General features: G+C 37.7%; 1 pseudogene; it reads right to left on the reverse strand.

The window, feature by feature from the left end:
- Positions 1–650: 650 nt before the first annotated feature.
- Positions 651–1,449, reverse strand: LOC110207842 (dnaJ homolog subfamily A member 1-like; annotated as a pseudogene).
- Between the last annotated feature and the right edge of the window lie 4,365 nt (positions 1,450–5,814).

The following is a 5,814-nucleotide window of genomic DNA, read 5'->3' on the forward strand; positions in this document are numbered from 1 at the left end:
TGAATCAGTGGTAGCAGTGGCTTTTTCCAGAACACTTAGCACACGGATGGTAAGGGGGGTCAGACAGCTGGTCAGAAGGAGATTACAGGGGTCCCTTTGCTGGCAGTGGGAGCAGTACTCTGTTACATTGCCCATATTTGGATCTGGGTTGTAGTCACTGGATGAGGAGGAGCACTGGCATACCAGAGCTTGCAGCTGCAGGGGAATTGTGAATTGGGCTTACAGTTTTAGGGTAGAATATAGTGTGTGTGGTCACACACAGACCAGAACACAGGTTAGGAGAGTAGTAAACATACCTCTCCCTAGATCATACCACCTTGGAAGAACCAAAAACTTACAGGTGCCCAGAATTATCTCCCAGCAGCTGCCTAAAAAACCTGAAGCTTGGGACAATGCCCCTTCTACTCCAGAAACAGAGATTCACTTCAGCATAGAGTTAAAAGTCAAGAAATAGGCTGAACACCATAAATTGCAAAGTGAGCATTTTATATTACTGTTTTAACTCATTTACTTAAAAAAAAACTATAGTTGAATTTCACAACAAAAATCAACAGCTAGTTGTGAGTGTGTTACAATGATTATAGTCCTTCACTTATTTGCTATCACATACAAAAGCCAACATTATAGTGAAGAGTCTTCACTGCACCCCATTAAGAGGTTTTACACTGAGAGCCACCTCTCGGATGATGTTCATCACCTTCATAAGCTTCTCCATTGTAATAATTTCTTCTTTTTCAGATGGGTCAAAATCCACTGGTTTTACCTGATCCATTTTTTTTAGTTTTCTCCACTTTCTTTCAGGTAGTAACTTTTCCAACAAATATAGACACTCTCAGGGACATTTACCTTAAATTCAATTATTAGAATTCCTTTCTCATAAGGTCACATCGATATTCCCACATTTAACAATCTTACCAGGATAAGAAGTGATGAGTATTGTTCTATTATCAAGAGTCAATATTACTTTCTGAAAGCCACACAATGCTTCAACCAATGGGATATCCATTTATAGGAAAAGGTCCTCACCTTGTTATGTAAATATAGCATTCTTCTTCTTCTGCTTCTTTCTTCTTCTTCTTCTTCTTCTTCTTCTTCTTCTTCTTCTCCTTCTTCTTCTTCTTCTTCTTCTTCTTCTTCTTCTTCTTCTTCTTCTTCTTCTTCTTCTTCTTCTCTTCTTCTTCCATTGTTCTTCCAATCCAAAACAATGATAATATCTCCTGGCTAAAGGCCTGACTCCTGGTCACATTCACCATGGAATGTTATCTTCTGACCATCTTTCATACCCTTGTCAATATGAACCTGCAAAATATGTCTCTTGAACAGTTTTCCTTCTATTACAGCTTTTACATCTATCTTTAGGACTCCTTTGTTCCCCATGCCCTTGGCATTCCATGCAAATTAAATTTGCACAGTCATTCTAGGTCCTATCTGATGAATTCTTATTTGCATTCCAGTACGTCTGCAATTGGTACAACATTCTACAGCTCCTTTCTTACCACCCAGTCCTTCATATTTATCACAAATTTTTACATTCTTTTGCAGAACCAGTTGTCTTTTTACACCATTATATAAATCTTCTAAGGTCACTGACAGATGGTGAACATTTTTATCTCTCCATTCCCTTCACATTCTTGTCTCCTCCAAAAAATATTTCAAATATATCCATTGGAGAACCAAAGCCACCACCAGAACCACCCTCTTTGATGGCTTATTCTCTACCTTTGTCATGCAAGTCTCTTTTCTTTGTATCAGAAAGCACTTCATAAGCTGGAGAAATCTGTTTGAACTTGTCTCCTTCATTTGGATCCTGATATGGGTGATATTTCAAGGTTAGTTTTTTATATGCCCTTTTTTAGTTCTTCCTGGAAGGCATTGGATTTTACGCTGAAACATCATATTAAGTCATTTCCTTCATTGTATTCTATAGCTAAGGAGCTTGAGTAACTTGGTGTCCAAATGCCTGTTTGGTGTGTGTGTTTGTATGTGAAATGGTATCTCCCATGAGCCATTTGGAATGTTGGGGGGAGTGAGTGGAAGAAAGAGAAAATGAAGGGAGGGGGAGTTCTTGTGCACAGAGCTCAGGAAGTGGCAGCTGCTGCCCTCTGCTGGAAAGTTCCCTACTCACAGTTCTTAAAACAGCTACGTGAGTGAACTGAGGAACCACAGTGCTCTGTAGGTTTGTGTTCTCTGCATTGTGCACCATCTTGTTTTGTGTCTTTAATTATTTCTTTGTATATTTTTTACAGTTTTTAAGAAATAAAAATTCTTTCTCTGCCCCTTTAAACAATCCAATTGTTTAAATACAAGGTGATTTGAGGGTTTATTTTTATGTTTGGTTCATTTTCTGTTCCAGTCTGCTCAAATCTCTATTTTAGCAGCTTTTATTAAACGAAAGTTCTTTTTTCCAACTTTGGCATCATCATATTCCATTATAACTAGCAATCTTCCATCTTTTAGCAGTTGATTGTGACTTTTTTTATACAAAATTTTTCTGCTTCATATGAAAGGGCAACAGCTGAAAGAAACAATACTTTACAATTACATTTGGAAACAGTGCAGTTCATTTCAGCTGGTATTAAATTTTTTCACTGCCATTTATTACCTATGGGAAAGTCACTTAACCTCTCTAGGCCTCAGATTCTTCGCCTATAAAATGATGGGGTTGGACTAGATGACTCTAAGGTCTCTTCTAGTTCTAAACCTATGAGTCTCTGGACCATTGAGCCATCTATGATGAATATTTAATAGTAAACAACAGAGCTTAACATATGATTGCCTCATGGTGCATCCACTTTGCTCAGTTCCTATTTAGACACTCATGGTCAGTGAAAATAATTCATTTAAACTCAGGGACATTGTAAAAACCAATTCATAAATTTTGACAAAGAAATTTGGGGCAATGGGGGAAAAGGGAAGTAAGCAAACCTCACTTTCATGATTTGTAATACAACATTCAAATTTTACTTTTTCAGGTTTGTCCTCAATAGACATGGTTTCTCTAACTTTCAATCTCCTGCTCAGCCTAGGAAAGTCACGACAGTCACTCCAGAAATAGCACACATTGAGAGGAAGTGATTTAACATACCCTGGAAAGCACTCCTAGCTCGCTGTGTGCAGGCTGACTTTTATCTGGTAATTATGTGGAATCTTCTCCTAAACCTTTTGTTCCCTGGGCAGCACCATCTTTTGCGTAACACACCATCAGTATGCCTCACTAATACATCATGCTCATGACAGCTTCAATGGTGTGCTGAAGCAACAGCTCATCAGAGCTGCAGCTCCCTGGCATGATTTATCATGGTAACATATCATCAGAGGGAGCAGCATAATAATATATGGCCAGAAAATATACAGGAAGGTTATGCACAAGCAACTTCAGTTGTCTACAGAATTCAAGGAAACCTGGAACTGAATATGTTTTTTTTTTAATTATTGAACATGGGACAAATAGAAGTGAGAGGTATAGACAACCATTCCTTCACTTCATTTTGATCTGGAAAACCACACTTGTTTTGTGTTCCTAAAAGGATTTCATTGATTGGATCTCTTAAAAATAACGTTCTATCTTAAAAAATAAAGCATTAATATGTGGAAGTAAGTAAGGACAGAAAGCAGCTGTTGTTCAGGGGTTGTGGAACAATCAACTGAACAATCATCATGCATTTATTGAGCACTCACTATGTGTTGAACACTATTCTGAGACCTGGGGATATAAATACTTTCCATAGATTGATGTAAGTTTTTGGGCAGAAAAATTCTAAGTAGCTATCTTAATCTCTTTGATCTCTAGTAAATTCAAATTTGGAGAACGTGTTTTTAAAGAGGGAAATTGTCTGCGGTCTGCTTCCTCTTGTCCCATGATTAGTATCTTTCTAGGGAGTTCTTAGGGAGAAAACTGCTAATGTAGCTGAGCAACTGTTATGATGCAATTTATAGTCTTAGAGAGCTGTCTGGGAGCACAGAGCTGTTGAATGACCTTCCCATGGTCACACAGTCAGTACATATTAGAAACAGTATTTAAATCTATGTCATTCTAAAACTGAGGAAATTCCCCTAACAAACCAGTTGAAGTTCTAAAGGTAGGACATCGAGGATTAGAAAGGAATGCAAAGCAAAATATTTCACTTCAGTGATGAAAAATACTATTTACAGAAATTGAACTAAACTATTACTTTGTTAGGCAATAGAGAGCACCAATAGATTTCTAAGGGTAGGGCTAGAAAGTTATGGTGTCCTGAAGGAAAATAGATTAAAAAGAAATTTCAACTTGAATCTTCCAAGGACCATATGTTAGACAACATGTAAAAGTGTGTGAATTTTTTTGTCTCTTCTGGGAAAGCATAAACATGTTATAAGAATAACTGATCTTTTCAACTAAATTTTTCAAATAAGGATGCTAGGTCAATCTGTCCTGGGATTTGGCCAGCTGATTAAACGTGCGCATTCCCAGCTACACTTTTTAAGGATATACCTGATACCTTCAGTCATAATTGAAGATTATTAGAACATGGTTAGTTAAACTTTATCTATAACCTTTGTCCATGCCATGTACTCATTTTTTAAAATATTATTTCCATCTGGTCCCAAATGATGGTGAGTCAGGAAGAAGAATGGTTTCTGATGATCTAGGAATGTATTTCTCACCAGGATCCTGAATGAGTTACAATGATTGTTCATAATAAGCACTGATCTACAAGATTGCTGTCCTTTCACCTCCCCTCCTTCCTTCTATAGCCTGGAATCCAGATTTTCTGATCATTATGTGGGAGGCTGAGGCAATCAATAGTTGCCATTGAATTAAGGTAACTGAGCTTCCATGTGGTAGTACTGGGTGGCCAGCACTGTGCATGTGGCTACCAGTGTTGTTGCAGCCAGAGACTGCCAGACAACATCCCTATGGAAGAAATACAGGCTTTGCGCCAGATCACAGATAGGTGCCAGATCAAACAGAGAGAGGACTCTTAGTCGCACAATTACATTTCAGTTGGTGAGCAAGTGGTGGTGATGGGGAGGCTGATTTTCAAACTACTTTTTTTTCTTTTTCTGCATTCCATTTTTATCATTTGTGGTCTGGTGCTGGGATCCTGTACATATATCTCTGTCATCATTCTTTTATCATCAGCTACAAGGGTGAGTATTTCAGGAATTTTCTTCTGCCATCCATCAATATATGGGAGGCCAATCATGAGGTTTGGGAACCACCTGGAGTATAGGCTCTATTTCTTAGTGCTTCACTTTTCCCTTTCCTTGTTACACTGTTCAATTGAAAATGTGATCATAGTATACTGGATGTCTGAGTTCTATGAATAGGAAAGGTCGGAAAGTGGTAAGCCTAAATGAATGATGAAGGCTGTAGAGATATAGATTTCATATTTTTAAAAATTTCATATAATATTTCATCCCCTAGATAGTTCCTAGACAAAATAAATTTGAACTGTATAGATCTGGTGCTGAAATTATATGGGACAGCAGCTTAGCTATTTACAGGCTGAACAATAGTTAATAGATGGTAATATTACAACTCATTGATAAGCTATTGCACGTGTGACATAGAGGAACCAATGTGGCTACTGGAAGAGACTATCACTTGGTGCTCAATTGAAATATTGTATTATTAGGTAGATATAAACATCAATGCTAACTTTTCTGGGGATTAATAGAAGACAGTACTCAAGCCAATTTTGATTATTTATGTTTCAGAGTTCTACAAGTAACACAAAGTATCACAAGCAGTGATATATTGTTTGACATTTGAGGAAGGTCATCATAGGCTCTGTGTGTGTATGTGTGTGTGTGTGTGTGTGTGTGTGTGTG

The sequence above is a fragment of the Phascolarctos cinereus genome, unplaced genomic scaffold (assembly GCF_003287225.1).
Source record: "Phascolarctos cinereus isolate Bilbo 61053 unplaced genomic scaffold, phaCin_HiC Scaffold_4;HRSCAF=312, whole genome shotgun sequence".
NCBI classification, from domain to species: domain Eukaryota; kingdom Metazoa; phylum Chordata; class Mammalia; order Diprotodontia; family Phascolarctidae; genus Phascolarctos; species Phascolarctos cinereus.